Below are 20037 nucleotides of genomic sequence, written 5' to 3' on the forward strand. Positions count from 1 at the left end.
GAAAGTGTTGGATAGTGTAGGGGTAAATATTACTATTCCCACTCCAGTGAGTGCAACAGTAGGGAAAGCGTTGGATAGCGCAGGGGTAAAAAATACTATTCCTACTCCGAAGAGTGCAACAGTAGAGAAAGCTTTGGATAGCGTAGGGATAAAAATTACTATTCCCACTCCAGTGAGTGAAACAGTAGGGAAAGCGTTGGATAGCGTAGGGGTTAAAATTACTATTCCAACTCTAGTGAGTGCAACAGTAGGGAAAGCGTTGGATAGCGTTGGGCTAAAAATTACTATTCCCACTCCAGTGAGTGCAACAGTAGAGAAAGCGCTGGATAGCGTAGGGGTAAAAATTACTATTCCAACTCCAGAGAGTGCAACAGTAGGGAAAATGTTGGATAGCGTAGGGGTAAAAATTACTATTCCAACTCCAGTGAGTGCAATAGTAGGGAAAGTAAATACTTCATATATAAATATAAATAACATAAATAGTAATAGCAATTATAAAGTATTTAAAATATTTTACAATTGTATAAAAGATATTAAATAATAAATTACAAATAAAAATAAAAATTATTTAATAAGAAAAATTACCTACTAATACTAATTATTTACCTATTAACACTGAATTAATTTACAATTTAAAAATATTTAAAAAAATAAACTCAATACATTTTTTACAAAAATGTAATTACTTACAATTAAATTACTTCCCAAGTTATTCCCCTATAAACACACAACCCGCTACAGAAAATAAATTACTAAAATTAACATATTTATCAATTAATCAATTACATTTATTTACCAATTATATTTTAATTAATTACCAATTAATAATTAATTAACAATAATTCTAAATAAATACCAATACATTAAATAACATATTTAATTAATTATAATTAAATTACTTCCCACCCTATTTCCCTATAAACCCACAACCCGCTACAGAAAATAAATTAATAAAATTAACATATTTATCAATAATCAATTAAAATTAATTACCAATTATATTTGAATTAATTACCAATTTATAATTAATTAACAAATCATTTAAAATACCAATAAATAAAATAACATATTTAATTAATTATAATTAAATTACTTCCCACCCTATACCCCTATAAACCCACAACCCGCTACAGAAAATAAATTACTGAAAATAAAATATTTATCAATTATTCAATTTAAATTAATTACCAATTATATTTTAATTAATTACCAATTAATAATTATTTAACAATTAATTCTAAATAAATACCAATAAATAAAATAACATATTTAATTAATTATAATTAAATTACTTCCCACCATATTCCCCTATAAACCCACAACCCGCTACAGAATTATATTACACAAAAATTAAACATTAATATTAACTTACCTTAAATTCGATATTTTTGTTGTCTATATTCTGTCTAGTCGATATGATGTCCATTCTATATTTTTGATTCGATATTATTGCTATTCTATTCGATATTACATTTTTCTAGTCGATATTTTTGTAGTCTATATTATGACTAGTCGATATTATGTCTATTCTATATTTTTTACTCGATATTATGTCTAGTTGAAATTAAAAACTCGATATTTTGACTATTTACCGAAAAATGGGACACACCTGAGATGCTGTCTGAGGTGGTGCATTCCAAAGAAACAAAACTCACCATGGAGTCTGACATGGTAATTCATTCTCTAAAGTCAAATGTCAACTCTGAACCACAGCCCAATTGACTGTTCCCGGCAGATATGTAAAATGTTAAATGCTCATGCAATGCAGCATACACCTTCAGGAAACTGTGAAAGTTGTCAGAAAGAATCTGCACACCATCCATGTCTGGGTGTCTTAATTACAGTTTTGAGAAACATGACCATTACAGTGCAGCAAAACCTATCTATATGCTTTGCAGAAGTTCACAATCCTCAAGGACAATAATGTACAAACCACACTCTATCAAGGCACTCACCCAACCTAACATATCAAGTGCCAATTTCTTACTGGACCTGGCTTTTACTTTCAAGCTTGCTAAGAGAGGCTCTCAGTGATCACATCTTGTCACTAGTGGCCTAAATAACCCAGTCTCTTACCATTATTTTCAGCTGTAATTCCACCCATGACAACTAATAGGTGTTCCACTTCTTCCATTTGTTGAGGTTTTGGAATTATGCTCCAGTCATTTAAGCCTAAAACTGCTCTTTCTACAGCCAGAAATTAACTATCTTTAAATACAGTGTATTCTCCTTTTACACAGATTACTGGCAGCTTGAATAAGCAAACTCCAACCTCACTTTGTAGAACTGATAAGTATTTATTACATGACAAAATAAGAAATGATCACCCTAAAAACCCCAGCGCTGTATATTCAATTATTTATTTAGGTTTCATAGAGTGCCCACTCACCCGTGGGTAACTCAGCCCTGGAACCAAACATAAACAAAATGAATGCGCTACAATTCTGAAAAAAAGTCTAAATGCTTTTCTTAAACTGCAGCAGATAAGATAACTGTTTGGGAGAGCTTTCCACAGTGTTGCAGTAGCCACTGAGAAAGCTCGACCTCTTAAGGTCTTACATGAATATTTTGGAATTTGCACTAAGCCTCTGCTACCCGATCTTAGACTGCAAATGGGTTAATGATATGAGAATTTCTGACCCAGAGGGTTTTTACCATTTAAATAAAGGGCTTGATAGACCAGGATTTAGGAATCTGAATTTGACTATTTGTCGTACCGCAAGCAATGAAATGAGTCCAGTGCTGGAGAAATTCAATCCGATTTATCGAGGCTGCCCAATAGTCTTGCGACTGCTTTTGGATTAGCTGCAGTTTTTAAAAGTGTCTTTCAATGAAAGACTAAGGTACAGTTAATTTCAATAATCGATCTGCGACCTAAAACATTCATTAATGATCTCCATCTTAATGGGAAGCTGAAGAGGTGGACTAGCCATGTTAGCTGCTTTAGCTGGAGCCAGCAGGTTTTTGTAATATCTCTAACCTGGTCTGACAGAGTAAGCTCTGAATCAAATTTGACCCGTAGAGATTTTTACACCTGGCAACGACTTGAGTGCTAAACCTAAAATCGTGGGCCAAAATGGCTAACTATTTAGAGAGGCGGTCTTAATAGGACCAGAATTTCTCCTTTATCTCCTTTAATTTTTAGTTTATTTTTGGCTATCCAGCAGTAGATATGTTGAAAGCTGTTGTAGACATTACCAGCACAAGCTGGGCCATTGCCTTCAATATTAAATTAATTTGAGTGTCATCCGAAAACATAAAAAAGATCCAAACCACCGGAAGACTGGATAGTATCAGTAAGAGTGAAAATGGAGGGGAGATAGAACTGACCCTTCTTGGACTTTGCTGGTAATGGCTGTCATCAGAAAATGATTCACCCATCTGAACTTTATATGATCTATCATTAAGATAACTGCTCAACCATTTCAGTACAGCACCTTTAATGCCAGGTATAGCTAAAGGATTTGCCAGCGTTAAATGTTGCGCAGTGCCAAAAGCTGCTGAAAGATCGAGTAATATCAAAATGGCTAAACACTTCTTGTCCATTCACTGCTGTAATTCATTGGCTATATATGGCAAGTGGGAGACTGTTCTGTAGATTTCTACCTTGTCTCCATCTAGAGATGGCATCATAAATAAAATCTCCTCGTATGTTCATCAAGAAGGGTCTATCTACTCTCTCCGTCATTGCTTCACATAAACCTGTGAAGTATGGGTTTGTATTCAGACTTCACTACCAAAGCCAGTCCCCAAAAGTGGACCAAAAATAATGAATGGCTCAGCGTTTTCTTTTGTAACATTGCATTTACACTCTGACACCGTGAGTGCCTGAGATGAAAAAGCAACAATGACATCCTTGCCTCCCACAAAATGCAGCAGTTCCATTGCAAAAATTGTCTTGCGGCATCATTCTTGAGGGTGGTTTTGTAACCTATTTTAAACCTACTGTTCTTTGGCTATAGATTGCTAAACCTCTTAATGCAATTAAGTTATTTCTTATAATCTTATTTCAAGAAAATATATACGCCCTTTTTGCATGATCCTCCTAAGTAAGTCTACTTTGGCAAATTGGTCTATACATTTGGATCAGTGTTCCCGTGACCTAATGAAGTATCTCAGCTGATTGCTGTCCTTGTACATATATAAATTATTTATTTATTATTTATTAAAAAGTTTCATATGGCGCGGATATGCCCCAAGTGGGTATCAGAGCGCTTTACAGAAGTACAGAAGTACAAACAGCGTTGCATGTAAAAAACAATAACAATGATAAGCAAAGTAATGGAGCAGTAAAATATTCCCAGGCAAAAGGAGATAATATAGCATATAATTTCAAAAGACAAATAGAGTTGCAGAGCACAAACCAACATCCTAGACATAGTCACAAGAAAGGACCACCTCCTCAAGGTAGGTGAGTCAAGCAAGGGCATTCATCCATAGAGCTTTCAGTTCTTTTTTTAATGTAGCTGTAGAACCGTATTAGTATTAATAACACCCACCTAGGTCATGTTCTCTTCTCTGGGGATAACATGACCTACATTTCACAGAATGTACCCTCACCTGGCAATTTTGTATTTGACTGGCACCCTGAATTATTCCTGGTAACTTTACAAAACAACGTATTAAGCTCATCTCTTTTAAACATATTGTTTATTAGAGCTCAAAATACATAACTAATCAATATTAAGTGGATGATTTAGTCAATGTAAAGACAATTTGGGTAAAGAACAACATACATCTCTCAACAGAGAATCGGAAAATGTAGGGCATATAGGGGGTTATAGTCAACATAGGTTATGCAAAATTGTATAACCCACCGATTCAAGGGTATGGACAAGTCCTGAGTATAGAATTTAGTCATGGTATTGAACAAAGTTTCATACTTGCAGGTATGGTAGGGTCTTCTCACCAAAGCTGTTTGTTTCCTTACATCATAAGTCCAGTCATTTATAAGCAACTGAGTAACTGTTTCAATGGTTTGTAGTTTATTAGGAAAAACCTCTGCATTTTTGCAATCCAAATTCTACAAATCTATCAGAAATGGTAAATGAAGAGAGGTTGTTCAGCATTAAGACAGGAAGAGACAACTTGAGGCTCTGTCTTAGTGATCACTTGGATTCGATCTAAGAAATATTTTCATCATATCCGTACTGTGTGACATTTAACAAACTTGGAAGTACTCAGGACTTTCTTTTTTACCTTCCCAAGGTCTAATCAGATTTTGCTTTGAAAAAAATCTAACTGTGTCCATGGCCTTGAAGATCTGCTACAAGAGCATACGACAAAACCAAGAAGCTCCAAGAGATGTTACAAATTGGGCAAGATGCCTAGAACCTATACAAAAATTAACGATACTGACCAAACCTATAATTCGCAACAGTGTCAACTTCTCAGAAATGTTAAAGCATTGGTGCCTACCCACCCAGATGAATTTATTCAAATCCTGCAGGTCCACCAATATTCACAAAACATTGCCTGTACCTATTTTATAAAGGCAGAGATTTATTCTCCCCAAATCCACTGACGTATGTCTAGAAAATGTCTTTCCGGTTCTCTGATGTTGACAACAAAATGAGGGAGGAGGTGCAACATATTCTGTTGCCTTATACAGACTCATTACTGTGGGAGCCTAACAGAATATGGTTAAAAAAACAACCGTAAACATTAAAACAAGAAGGAAAAAGAATTAGCTAAAATATTAATGCATAGTCAAGGCTTTGAATAGATATGTTTTACAGTACTAAATCAACGGACCTCTGAGGATAGTCATTCCAGATGAATTAAACTATAGCAGGCCAGGAGCAATCACCCAGGCCAAGATCACAACAACGCACAGGCTATTAAGTTCCACTTCACTTACTCTGCAGTGGTGGAAACCTTTACTACAAGAACACACTCAAAAAGGCTGTTTGTACTTCCTATATATTGTACTGGGCTGCTTTCTCATACTTACACACACATTAACTTCAGCACTTAGTGTGGCTACATCAACCTTTACCAGACAGTCAAATTGACATCACTTTTATAAGTATGTGTCTCTGGCATGGAACATTCACAGTTCCATTAAACACACAGTCATGACTATATTACACCACTGACTGGTTTTGCCAACAGATGTAACACCTCTTACCTACATCAGCACCTTGTAAGTTATAAAGGGGAGTCCTCACTTTGGGACTTACAGCCAGTTACGCAACCAGCATGGTCATGAAAATCACTTGCAAAATTGTCAGCAGCACTGAAGGACTAGCTTCACAGCTGCATGGCAGGTGAAACTGAGACAAATGCCAGTGTGCTAGCACACACACCCCTCTCAAATTTGCATGACAACAGTCTGTTGGAGGAACTCAAAGGATGCCACAGATATGTGGTATGTTCTAGGATGCCTCCACAAATACATGTAGAGCCACCGTCATAATCATCATGAGGTCCCACTATAGTTCGGATACTCCCAGTTTTTCTGCCAGTAATGATCCACACTCCCACATAAAAAAGCTAAACAAAACATTTGAAAGCTCAGGTGGGAACTCCGCAAAGCCATGCTGCTTGTCCTCGAGTAATGAAATTAGTAGGCTGATTCAGGAATGATGAATTGTAGAGCTGTGCCATGTACAGCAAAAGCCTCTAACACTAAACTAGGAACATCGGGCTATGCCTACCCCATTCTCATCACCAGTACAATAATAAGGGGACCCCAGTGTATTGGGGTAGCAGTAATTTATAGTAGAAAGGTGATACAGTAAGCAATGTCTGTGAAACATGTCATCCGGTATATTAACCCACAACTAATAAATTCCAAACATCCCCAGTAATATTATACCAATATGACCATCCAAAATATTCCAAGTAATCTACCAACCCCATCAACTAATAACACACTACCACACAGAGCTATCCTTCAGCTATTAGTTTGGTGCTGTTGGACGTACACCTTTATTGGATGTTTGATTAGCCACTGGAATATGTCAGATCCATATAATTGCAGGAGTTCGGACTGGCTGTCTATCCCAAAAGGTTACAACTCCTTCAGTCTAATGCTAGGTTTTATTTATGTATTGTTCGGTGTGCTATGCTTCCTGGTCTGGTGCTCAAATCTCCTAAATGTATGTATACTACTTCTAAAACGTCTCTCGAAATCAAAACTTGTGGGCACCCGCATATTCTTTCTACCACAAGAAGAGTGTAGGTCTAATTGCATAACTACTTTTTTATCATACAACAGACATTTATACAATATACTCTATCTTGATAACTTCCCATGGGACCTATCTGTCTGGTTAAGAAGAATCTTGTAATTTCTGTCCTTGAAGCGTTGAGATCCTTCAGGGGTACAGAGCTCATATAGCTTACTTTCTCGGGCAACCAAGCAATAATTGCTGTTACTCTAATTGTACATGCTTAATCCTTGGACTTTAAAGTTTAAGGGACATCTCCCAAGCGACGCAGATAATAGACTTTGACAGTGATGTGACAGGCAGACATTATTGATACACAGCAACATTAGACCTCAGGTGTTCTGCACTTCTTGCCTGAGGGAACTGTGCTGTTAGAGAGTAGTTATCCCCCTGATCACACATTACACAAATCAAGCATAGCTATTCATCAGGTTACCCAAACAGTGCTGACTCATGCCATTCACAGCAGCTTACTGACTTTACAGTTACTGCCACCAACCTTAGCTTTGTACCACTTTTGCAAGACCAGGGGTTGGGATTGCACTTGCCACCAGGCGAGTGTTGGTTTGGGATTATGAACAATAGAACCCTGATAATCTCGTTAGAAAACTACAGAACTGTCATTCACACTCTTTAAATAAAGTGGTAAACATGAAACTGCAATTTAACATCTAATGATGGGCTGGAACCCAGTCAGTCCCATCCTTCCCCAGCAGAGACAGGAATGGGAGGAGAATCTTTAAAATCACACTGTGGCAGGCTTCTTTGTAATCTGTTTTGGATTCAGATCAGATCATGCTTGCAGCATTACAGGTGCTACTGCAGCCATTACACTATATCAGTCACTCTCTATGGTACAGTCAAAATTACCATGTAATCAGTATGTCAATGATAACTATCAGAACTTCCCCCATGTGAATTTCATTGACTCTTCACTGAATTTTGTTTCCCTTCTGTAAGTCCACTTTTGACTGCACAAGTGTGCGTGTGTGTATATATATATATATATATATATATATATATATATATATATATATATATATGAAAAAACAAAATTTAAAGCTTGTTTATAGTTAGGAAAACGTATTTACCCTGTACAAACCAAGTTGTAACTGCATAAACTTTTAATATTCTAAGGTTATAATTATAACTATCCTTTTCAATTTATCCACCACCTTTAAATTATTATAAGTAGTGGACCTTGTTGCACACTGTTGGAACCTGGGATGTCAGGTCACCTAGGGTAGCCTGGCCTAGGGTAAGACATGCATTTCAGAGGCACAAGTGTGAAGGTTGCAAACCACCCAGCAGTAAATCCACGCAATGACACTTAAAAAGGACACTACACCAATTTGTTATGAAAATATGTACTGGTTTATAAAAATAATATACTCTGCTCTTTGGTTTCAAAATTTACAACTTAGGCATTTCAGTTTGTCTTGGAAGCATTAACTATACTTTTAAATTCTAAAACATATTATCAATCAGCATTTGCAGTACATTAAATTTGGTCAGACCTCCTAACCAAAACTGGCAGGTAACACTTATACTCCAATAAATTAGTTATGCATTTACTGTACTCTGCTTTACTCTTCGGCAACTTCTCTTCACATCATTACTCTAGGAGAGAAGATCAGCACTTCTAGATTGGCTAAATTAAATCATTAATCAACAACAATAGTGCATTTTATCAGACTCCAGCCTTAGTTAGAAAAGGTTACTACTAAGTGCACTATACTTGTCTCCCACAGCACCTATAACCCCCTCTCCGTGATGCACAGTCACTGAGGATTTCCTCAAGATACTCCCCACTTTATGTAACACAGCTGTGGAAACTAACAGTGTCTGGGTTATTCTCTGATAACCTCTAGCGACACTCTCCCCCTTCAGTACACCTCCTTACTTGGGCCAGAATAGGCAGTGGTAGTCTTGTTGTGCCAAGGGACGTGGAAAATCACTGGGCAGGACAAAAGGGAGCCACACGCTATCAAGATTCCTCAGCCTCTGGGGCCCCTCAGCTTTCCTCTGCGTGGCGCCAAAATCCAGAGTCACAGTTACCGCCGAGTCTCCTCAGCCGCTTTTGGCCTGCACAGATCTCCCCTCCCGCTCACACCAGCCTCACTATGGGCCGCTCGAGCAGGGGAGAGAAGTTCCCTTTTTCCTCCGCCGCCGGGGGACTCCTGGCGCTCCTCCTCAGATCCTCCTCGCTCTGGCAAGGGACGCGCTATACTTCTGGGCATGCGCGAGGCGCTCACACTGCACCGCCTCTCACCTCGCTTCCAGACCCGCCTCCGCTCCCGCCTTCCACCGCGCTGGCTCCGCTGGCGAGACGCTGCTTCTTCCGGGCCTGCTCGGTCCTAGGCCCCTCCTGCACAAAGGAGTGGGATCGCTTGGGGCATGCGCGGTAGCGCTCCGTGAACTTCAAATCTGGGGCATATTCTCCACGACGCGGCCGGTGCCCCGGGGTCCCACAGACGGCGAGATCAGCGCCGCCTCATGAAAACCGGCACCCTTCACCTACAAAGCGCCTCTTCAGCCACCACTCGGCGCCGCTCCCCACGCTGACACAGGGCAGAACAGCCCGATCTCTCCTGGCCACTGCTCCCTCAGCGCCCGCTGCTCCTCTTAGATGGCGCTCAACCACTGAACTAGGACAGCTCACCAGGCGCTGGCTGCACTCCGCACAGGTGAGAGATGACTCTCTGTGGGGTAGTTAAGCGAGGGGACAGTCGCTGAAACCAGGGCAGGATGGTATTGAGGACTAAATAAAAGGGTGGGGCCCACAAGAATTAGCCCTCCTCCGTTTGAGGGAATCACAGCAGAAGTCCTTTCACTGGGCAGAGGACTGCACCCCACAATGCTGTAGTCTCCTTCTCCTGTCCACCTCCCTATTCTTTCAGTCCAGGGATTAGACAGGCGCCCAGGGTCTCCCTTAAACTTCCACAGCGGGGACAAGACAAGGATCCCAAAGGAGGAGTAGAGAAGTGGATTAATTAGGCTGCTTACTAGTTCAGGAACTCAACCCTTTCACTAGCCTCCCCCCACCTTCCAAGATAGCCTGTCCTCCAGCTGACTCTCTCAGGTAGACAAAATGGTTGCCCCGCATTCCGCCTTATATAGGCTGCCCCTCAGTGGTCCAGAATGGACCAGAAGGTTCTGGAACGCCCTATACTGGTCTATGGGCAAGTTCTGGGTTTGGTAGTTAAGGCAGTTGGTAGCCACCATTTTGTGTGGTTCCAACTTTTCCTGTCAGAACAGGCCTCTGGGCCTGAGGTGAAAAACTATGAGGGGGAAAAAGAACACCTATCCCCTTGACCAACACCTAGAAAAAGCTAGTGGACACAAAAATTATTAAGGGTATGAGGGTCAAAAAGGGGACAAAATAAATAATAAATTGGAGGGACTACGCAAAAAAACCAGACAGGTCTAACACGCGTCCCCCCCAGCTGAAAGTGGGGAGAACTACCCAACCCCTTGGGAGTCCTCATCACTAAGGCGGAAATACCTGGAGAGACCGTCTGCATTGGCGTGATCCACTCCAGGCCGATGTTCCACCCGGAAGTCCATTCCCTGTAGGGAGATGGACCACCTCAACAGCTTGGGATTTTCCCCCTTCATTTGCATCAGCCAACGAAGGGGTCGGTGGTCAGTCTGAACCAGGAAGTGCGAGCCAAAGAGGTATGGCCGCAGCTTCTTCAGAGCCCACACCACCGCAAAAGCTTCCCTCTCAATTGCACTCCACTTCTGTTCCCGGGGAAGTAGTCTTCTGGATAAGAAGACCACAGGCTGATCCAGGCCCTCTTCATTTAGTTGCGATAACACTGCCCCAATGCCATGTTCTGATGCATCTGTCTGGACAATGAACTCCTTGGAGAAGTCTGGGGCCCTCAGGACCGGTGCTACACACATTGCCTGCTTCAACTTTTCAAAGGCTTGCTGACAAGCCTTCGTCCAAACTACCCGTCGAGGTTGTTCCTTGGAGGTGAGCTCCGTGAGGGGTGCTACTATAGTGCCATACCCCTTCACAAAGCGACGGTAGAAGCCTGTGAGGCCCAGGAAAGCTCGGACCTCAGTCTGTGTCTTGGGGGGTTCCCAGGCCATGATTGCCTCAATCTTTGCCTGCAGGGGCTGCACTGACCCCCTACCCACCAAGTGTCCAAGGTACACAACCGACCCTTGCCCAATCTGACATTTGCTGGCTTTGATGGTCAATCCAGCTTGTTTCAGGGCCTGGAGAACTGCTTGCAAATGTTGCAAATGGTCCTCCCAACTGCTACTGAAGACAGCAATGTCATCCAGGTAGGCAGCAGAGAAACTCTCCATTCCAGAGAGGACCTGATTCACCAGCCGCTGAAATGTGGCAGGGGCATTTTTGAGCCCAAGGGGCATCACACAAAATTGGAAGTGTCCCTCAGGCGTGGAGAAGGCTGACCTTTCCTTTGCTCCATCTGTCAAGGAGATCTGCCAGTACCCTGAAGTGAGGTCAAAGGTACTTAGGTATTGGGCAGCTCCTAGCCGGTCAATTAACTCATCCGCCCTAGGGATCGGATGAGCATCAGTCTTTGTAACTGAGTTCAGTCCTCGGTAATCCACACAGAACCTCAGTTCTGGTGTGGTGCCTGGTGGGGCGGCTTTTGGCACTAGCACCGCCGGACTGGACCAAGGGCTGTTGGAAGGTTCTATCACTCCTAGCTCTAGCATCTTGGCAACCTCTCCATGGATGCTAGCCTTCACCTTGTCTGACAGCCTGTAGGTCTTTGACTTCACTGGGGGGCTGTCTTCTGTGTCCACATCATGGGTACACAGGTGGGTTTTTCCCGGGACAAGGGAGAACAGCGAAGAGTACTGCTCCAATACCTGGCGGCAATCCTCTCGTTGCTCAGGAGTTAGAGATGGGGAGAGAATCACTCCCTCCACCGACCCATCCTTCTCGTGGGATGAAAAGAGATCAGGGAGAGGCTCGCTTTCTGCTTCCTCGGCACCATCAGTCACCATCATCAGGATGACCTCTGGCCTCTCATGGTGGGGTTTGAGGCGATTGGCATGCAGCACCCGTAGGGGCTGTCGAGGGGTCTTAAGATCCACCAAGTAAGTGGCCTTACCCTTCTTTTCCAACACCTCAAATGGGCCTGTCCAACGATCTTGAAGGGCAATTAGCTCTCCAGGTTCCATCACCCATACTTTTTGGCCAGGCTCCAACTCCACCGGGTGAGCATTTTGGTCGTACCATTCCTTCATTACTGCCTGGCTGGCCTCCAAGTTATCAGAAGCCTGCTTCCACAACTTTGCCATCTGGCTCCTAAAGGCCAGCATGTAGCTCACCACATCCTGAGGAGGCTTCCTGGGAGACTTTTCCCATCCATCCTTCACCAGGCTGAGAGGTCCACGCACAGGGTGCCCGTACAACAGTTCAAAAGGGCTGAAGCCCACTCCCTTCTGCGGCACCTCTCTGTAGGAGAACAGCAAGCAAGGCAGGAGGACGTCCCATTTCCTTCGTAGGCTCTCAGGCAGACTTCTTATCATGCCCTTCAGGGTCTTATTGAACCTCTCTACCAATCCATTCGACTGGGGGTGATAAGGAGTGGTGAACCGGTAAGTCACTCCACACTCCTTCCACATCGTCCGCATGTAAGCTGACAGAAAGTTGGTCCCCCTGTCGGACACAACTTCCTTGGGGAATCCTACTCGGGTAAAGATTCCCATCAGGGCCCTAGCCACCACAGGTGCAGTAACAGTCCTCAGAGGAATGGCCTCTGGATAACGTGTGGCATGATCCACCAGAACCAGGATAAACCTGTGACCAGCTGTTGTTGGTGGATCCAATGGCCCTACAATGTCGATGCCCACCCTTTCAAAGGGGGTGCTAACGACTGGAAGTGGTTCCAGGGGAGCTTTCAGCATCACTCCTGTTTTCCCACTGGCCTGGCAGGATACACATGTCCGACAGTAAGTGTTGGACGCCACTTTCATCTGAGGCCAGTAAAAGTGGAGGACAAGCCGAGCAAAGGTCTTGTCCTGGCCTAAGTGTCCTGCCAAGGGTATTGCATGAGCCAATTCCAGCAGAAAGGCTCGGTATTGCTGCGGGACCACCAAGGCCCTTGATGAGCCAGGTAGGGGTACTTTGGGTTCACTGTAGAGGAGTCCATCCTCCCAGTAAATATGGTGGTGTCCCGTAGCATCACCTGCTGCCTGGGCTTCAGCCTGACGCCTCAGTCCCTCAAGTGTAGGGCACTCCCTCTGCCCCTTACAGAATTCCTCTCTGGTAGGTCCTCCCTCCACATGCCACTCAGCAGGGATGGGTAAATCCTCCAGAGAGTCTACTTCCCCCTCCATGGACACCTGGCCCACCACCGCAGGTGGCCAATCTGTCACATGGGGCGTGGAAGCCGAAGCAGGCTCTTCCTGTCTCCGGGTCTGTCCCTTTTTGGCAGCGGGTTGGGCCATTGTTCCAGGCTCCAACCCAGGCGAACTCCCTCTCCGGGCAGTCGCAGACCTTGTGCTCACACAGGCCCAGTCAGGTGTACCCAGCATCGCAGAGTGCGTCCGGTATTCCACCTCTCTCCAAGTGTTGTGCTCCATATCATTCCCCAGCAGACAATCAACTTGCATGGCAGGGCTTACGGCAACTCGAAGTGAACCTGCAACCCCTTCCCACTCAAAGGGAACCTCAGCCACTGGATAATGGCCCATTCTGCCGTCAGCCATCGCGGCGGGGTGGAGTACATTAGGAATCACCTGCTCTGGAGACACCAGTTGACTTCTCACCATAGTCATACTGGCTCCTGTATCTCTCAGAGCCTCCCCTCTCTGGCCATTGATGGTGACCCATTGCCCATACTTTGTAGTGTTTGGGGGCACCTGGATCTTTGGAACCATCTCCCGCTCTCCCAGGGACACTAAGGTGACACCAGCCCACTCACCCCCCTTATCTAAGGGCAACTCCTCCCCGAGCGCTACACTAGCTACTCCCGGTGACTTTCCTCCGGTGGGAGGGGGGTGGTCTCTTTGGGCATCTGACATCTCCCTTATAATGTCCAACACCACCACACTCAAACCAGTGGAGAACCCTTGGCTGCTGGCTTTGGCCAGGATTAGGGTTTCTGGGCGGGATTGCCTTAGGGGTGAAACCTGTTCCCTTCCCTTGGAAACTGTTTTGGGGACCTTTAGAGAACTCCCTCTTTTTGTCTCCCCCCTCCTTCTTCTGAGGGGCGCCCTGTCCGGCCTTTTGGGAATCCCCTCCAGTCCCCTTTGAGGACACCCGGGTACTTGCCCAGATGTCCGCCTCCTCTGCAAGCTTCCGGGGATTGGTCAGCTTGCTGTCCACCAGGTGTTGGCGCAGCTCGGGAAAACATTTCTCGAGGAGGTGTTCTTTCAAAAATAGATCATACAACCCCTCATAGTCCTTCACCTCGCTGCCCTTGACCCAGCCCTCTAATGCCTTACGTGCGTAGTCAAGGAAGTCCACCCAGTTCTGGGTGCTTAACTTGTGGCTCCCCCTGAACTTCTGGCGATACCTTTCCGGGGTAAGCCCAAACTTCTTTACTAATGCTAGCCTCATGATGGGGTAGTTGGTTTGTTCCCCTGGTTCCAGGGCCAGCAAGGTGTCCCGACCAGTAGGAGGCATGTACCTATATAAACCACCCCCCCCAGTGCTTCTCCTCCACCCCATGGGCTCTTAAGGAGACCTCATAGGCAGCCAACCACTTGGCTATGTCATCTCCCTGACTAAAGCTAGCGATTAGGTCTTTTGGCAAATAGGGTCTGGACTCCCTGGCTGTCTCTTTGGATTCGCTGCCACCACTTATTACAGGAGAAGGCCCCCGTTGCAGGGCCTGGAGTTCCAACTCTTTCAACCTGAACTCATGAACCATCCTCTTCTCTTCCTTCTCCTGCTCCAACTTAGCCAACTCCCATTTTAATTGCCTCTTTTCCCTCCTGTCAGCGAGCTCTGCTTCGGTTAAGCTTCCCCCGGAGACACTACTGCCTTTCCTGGAGTAGGACCCTGGTCCTGGGAGTAGGTTTTCCCCCTCCGTGTGGAATAATCCATTTATCTCCACAACCGGGTCCCGGTCTGCCCCTTCATCCTCCTCCTTCCCTTCTTTGTGTGCCTCCACCCAAGCCCTTAGACTGGTCGGGAGTTCCACCTTCTTGGCACCATGCTTAAAAAATACCCCCATTTTCTGGCAGAAATCTTTCAGCTGAGCCACAGAATAGGTATCTAGGTTTTCTAATGCAAACTCCATTTTGAAATAGGCAAAACCAGATTATACACACCAGGAAATTAGAGTTGCAAGGGCAACCTAAAGCTACCTCCACCCACCACCAGGAACAAATTTGGAAAAAAAACAAAATTCAAATTAGGAGGGCCGCTAGGAGAAAACTCCTGGTGTAGGCTTAGTGTATTACGTTCAATTACTACTGAGTAGCTGCAACCACAGTCAGGATCCCACCGCTGGACACCAATCTGTTGGAACCTGGGATGTCAGGTCACCTAGGGTAGCCTGGCCTAGGGTAAGACATGCATTTCAGAGGCACAAGTGTGAAGGTTGCAAACCACCCAGCAGTAAATCCACGCAATGACACTTAAAAAGGACACTACACCAATTTGTTATGAAAATATGTACTGGTTTATAAAAATAATATACTCTGCTCTTTGGTTTCAAAATTTACAACTTAGGCATTTCAGTTTGTCTTGGAAGCATTAACTATACTTTTAAATTCTAAAACATATTATCAATCAGCATTTGCAGTACATTAAATTTGGTCAGACCTCCTAACCAAAACTGGCAGGTAACACTTATACTCCAATAAATTAGTTATGCATTTACTGTACTCTGCTTTACTCTTCGGCAACTTCTCTTCACAGCCTTACTCTAGGAGAGAAGATCAGCACTTCTAGATTGGCTAAATTAAATCATTAATCAACAACAATAGTGCATTTTATCAGACTCCAGCCTTAGTTAGAAAAGGTTACTACTAAGTGCACTATACTTGTCTCCCACAGCACCTATAACCCCCTCTCCGTGATGCACAGTCACTGAGGATTTCCTCAAGATACTCCCCACTTTATGTAACACAGCTGTGGAAACTAACAGTGTCTGGGTTATTCTCTGATAACCTCTAGCGACACTCTCCCCCTTCAGTACACCTCCTTACTTGGGCCAGAATAGGCGGTGGTAGTCTTGTTGTGCCAAGGGACGTGGAAAATCACTGGGCAGGACAAAAGGGAGCCACACGCTATCAAGATTCCTCAGCCTCTGGGGCCCCTCAGCTTTCCTCTGCGTGGCGCCAAAATCCAGAGTCACAGTTACCGCCGAGTCTCCTCAGCCGCTTTTGGCCTGCACAGATCTCCCCTCCCGCTCACACCAGCCTCACTATGGGCCGCTCGAGCAGGGGAGAGAAGTTCCCTTTTTCCTCCGCCGCCGGGGGACTCCTGGCGCTCCTCCTCAGATTCTCCTCGCTCTGGCAAGGGACGCGCTATACTTCTGGGCATGCGCGAGGCGCTCACACTGCACCGCCTCTCACCTCGCTTCCAGACCCGCCTCCGCTCCCGCCTTCCACCGCGCTGGCTCCGCTGGCGAGACGCTGCTTCTTCCGGGCCTGCTCGGTCCTAGGCCCCTCCTGCACAAAGGAGTGGGATCGTTTGGGGCATGCGCGGTAGCGCTCCGTGAACTTCAAATCTGGGGCATATTCTCCACGACGCGGCCGGTGCCCCGGGGTCCCACAGACGGCGAGATCAGCGCCGCCTCATGAAAACCGGCACCCTTCACCTACAAAGCGCCTCTTCAGCCACCACTCGGCGCCGCTCCCCACGCTGACACAGGGCAGAACAGCCCGATCTCTCCTGGCCACTGCTCCCTCAGCGCCCGCTGCTCCTCTTAGATGGCGCTCAACCACTGAACTAGGACAGCTCACCAGGCGATGGCTGCACTCCGCACAGGTGAGAGATGACTCTCTGTGGGGTAGTTAAGCGAGGGGACAGTCGCTGAAACCAGGGCAGGATGGTATTGAGGACTAAATAAAAGGGTGGGGGCCACAAGAATTAGCCCTCCTCCGTTTGAGGGAATCACAGCAGAAGTCCTTTCACTGGGCAGAGGACTGCACCCCACAATGCTGTAGTCTCCTTCTCCTGTCCACCTCCCTATTCTTTCAGTCCAGGGATTAGACAGGCGCCCAGGGTCTCCCTTAAACTTCCACAGCGGGGACAAGACAAGGATCCCAAAGGAGGAGTAGAGAAGTGGATTAATTAGGCTGCTTCCTAGTTCAGGAACTCAACCCTTTCACTAGCCTCCCCCCACCTTCCAAGATAGCCTGTCCTCCAGCTGACTCTCTCAGGTAGACAAAATGGTTGCCCCGCATTCCGCCTTATATAGGCTGCCCCTCAGTGGTCCAGAATGGACCAGAAGGTTCTGGAACGCCCTATACTGGTCTATGGGCAAGTTCTGGGTTTGGCAGTTAAGGCAGTTGGTAGCCACCATTTTGTGTGGTTCCAACTTTTCCTGTCAGAACAGGCCTCTGGGCTTGAGGTGAAAAACTATGAGGGGGAAAAAGAACACCTATCCCCTTGACCAACACCTAGAAAAAGCTAGTGGACACAAAAATTATTAAGGGTATGAGGGGCAAAAAGGGGACAAAATAAATAATAAATTGGAGGGACTACGCAAAAAAACCAGACAGGTCTAACACACACCTTTTGTAGATTGCTAACCAGATAACACTAACTATAACTTGCCACTCTACAATGCACTGTTTTGTGACAATGTGAGAAGTTATAAATGTTGTTATGAATGCTATGATTTCCATGCTATAAGTGATGTTATATGCAGGCGTATAGACGGTGTATGGAAAATACATGAGTTATAGTTAATGTAGTGTGGCGACTGAGGTGAAAAGATTGTGTTCAGAGGTTCGCGATTTATAATAATTTGAAGGTGGTGCGTAAATTATAAAATAAAGTTATAATTATAACTTTACAATTTTTTATGTTTGTGTATTTTAAGTTGGGTTTGCGTAGAAAGAATACATGAGGTATTTTTAACTATAAAGTACCATTAACCTTTGATTTATTTCATTGTAAATGTTTTCTGTTTTTCAATCAAAATGTGTTTCAAATCGCAATGTGGAGTGTCATTGATTGGAATTTCATAATGTGGAGTGTAGTAGAGTACTGTGAAGGAAAGTGTCATAGAGTCTACTGTCGTGGAGTATTGTAAAGTAGAATAGAGTGGGGTCAAATAGAGCGGAGTGAAGTAGCATAAAGTTGAGTAAAGTGTTATACAGTGGAATCCCATGGTGTCATATCGTGGAGTGGGTTATTGTAGAGTGTAGCAGTGTGTTGTACAGTGTTGTAGCATGTTGGAAAGTAGGGCTGAGTGTTGTACAGTGGAGTGTCATCGACTGGAGCATCATGAAATAGAGTGTGGTGAAATGGAGTGTCATTTATTACAGTGGCATAAAGAGTAGCAACTGTTGTAGAGTGTAGTGGCAAAGGGTAGAGGTCAGTGAAGTAGAGTGCCAAAGAGTTCAGTTTAGGCGAGTGTAGCACTATAAAGTAGAGTTCCGAAGAGTTGCATACAGTGTAGTGTTATACATCGAGATATAGCATGTTGTAGAGGGCTTTATCATTAATAAGTTGAAGCAAAGACCTTAAAGTCGTGAAAGATTGCAGTATTCCCATCTCCTCCCAATTGACTCCATCTAGTGCTTTAGCGACGTGTCACTGTTGTCTTTCACTTCTAGCTGTAAACTTCCAACACTGTTGTATACGTGAGCTTTCTACTCAGTCTAGGGCGATATAGGTTTTCTGAGTTTTGAATGGACCACGTAAGCCACCTTCAATGTCCAGAAAAGACTGATAATGATTTTGATTTGATCTAGAGGTTATCTGCCTTATCATAAACAATCTTCAAGCTTAACCCTGGGCTCCTGCCCAATGTCCAAAACTCCACAGCTTCCTATACCTATGACCTATAAAAACAGTGCAAACACGCACCAAATGGCATCTTTTACTGCCCCAGTTAGAGACGTTTAAAGGCATGCACAAAGTGAACAGTTGTCCAGGACACTCACCTTCCCAACATCCCCCTGGGGAAATGAACTTTCTCTAGGTTTGAACCCTGTCTAATCCATTACTATATCTACCTCTCCTTCCTACCTACCTCTACCTGTGAATCCGCCTCTGTTCCCTGTGTCATCTTAAGGATTTTCTGGGTCCCATTCAAGGCATATTTTAATTGTTTTTGAGTGACTCCTAACTTAGAATTGTTTGGCATTAAGTGGGCTTGTATTATCAGGGAATGGGTAATCAAGTTCTAATTTTCCGATCCCGGGTCCACCAAAATGTTCTTGACCAAGACCCCAAAAGTCATAAGAAGACAAAGCTCTCCTTCTGTGGGTACAGTTAATTAAACAAAGCTAAAGGGGCAAACAGAGTGAATCCAGGAATAGGAGACCAGTAGTTGCACATGATGAGGGACAAACCTGTAAATCTCAGATATTATTTCATAATTGTGTCCTATGCATGCAATACGTTAGGCAACAATAAAATCCAGAACATCAACTGTGCATGGAATCATATTAAAATGTTGCTGTGTACTCAATTTATTTTCCACCTTTTAAATGGCTGGAGTCATCTTAATTCTTTCAGTTGCAAGCAGTGACTTTGCTTGCAATATTGCTAGAAATGCACTTCTCTTTTGCTTCAGTAGGTAGTGAGGTTTGCTCATCAGATAAAAACGTGATGAGAGGTCGCTTGGAAATATAGTGGATATTTGGTATTTGGAAAAAGAAAAGAAATGCACTCACAGTTGGAAATTTTGAGCTCCTTACACTCGTGTGAGTCATTTCAGAAGTTGTTGATGAT

The 20037-nt window shown here is 44.3% G+C and overlaps 1 protein-coding gene across 11 annotated transcripts in view; it reads left to right on the forward strand.

Moving 5' to 3' along the window:
- NRXN3 (neurexin 3) overlaps window positions 1-20037 on the forward strand; it is a 2205897-nt gene that overhangs the window by 583502 nt on the left and 1602358 nt on the right. The gene's annotated exons all lie outside the window — the stretch shown is intronic.

This window comes from Lissotriton helveticus, chromosome 9 (genome assembly GCF_964261635.1).
Source record: "Lissotriton helveticus chromosome 9, aLisHel1.1, whole genome shotgun sequence".
Classification (NCBI taxonomy): Eukaryota; Metazoa; Chordata; class Amphibia; order Caudata; family Salamandridae; genus Lissotriton; species Lissotriton helveticus.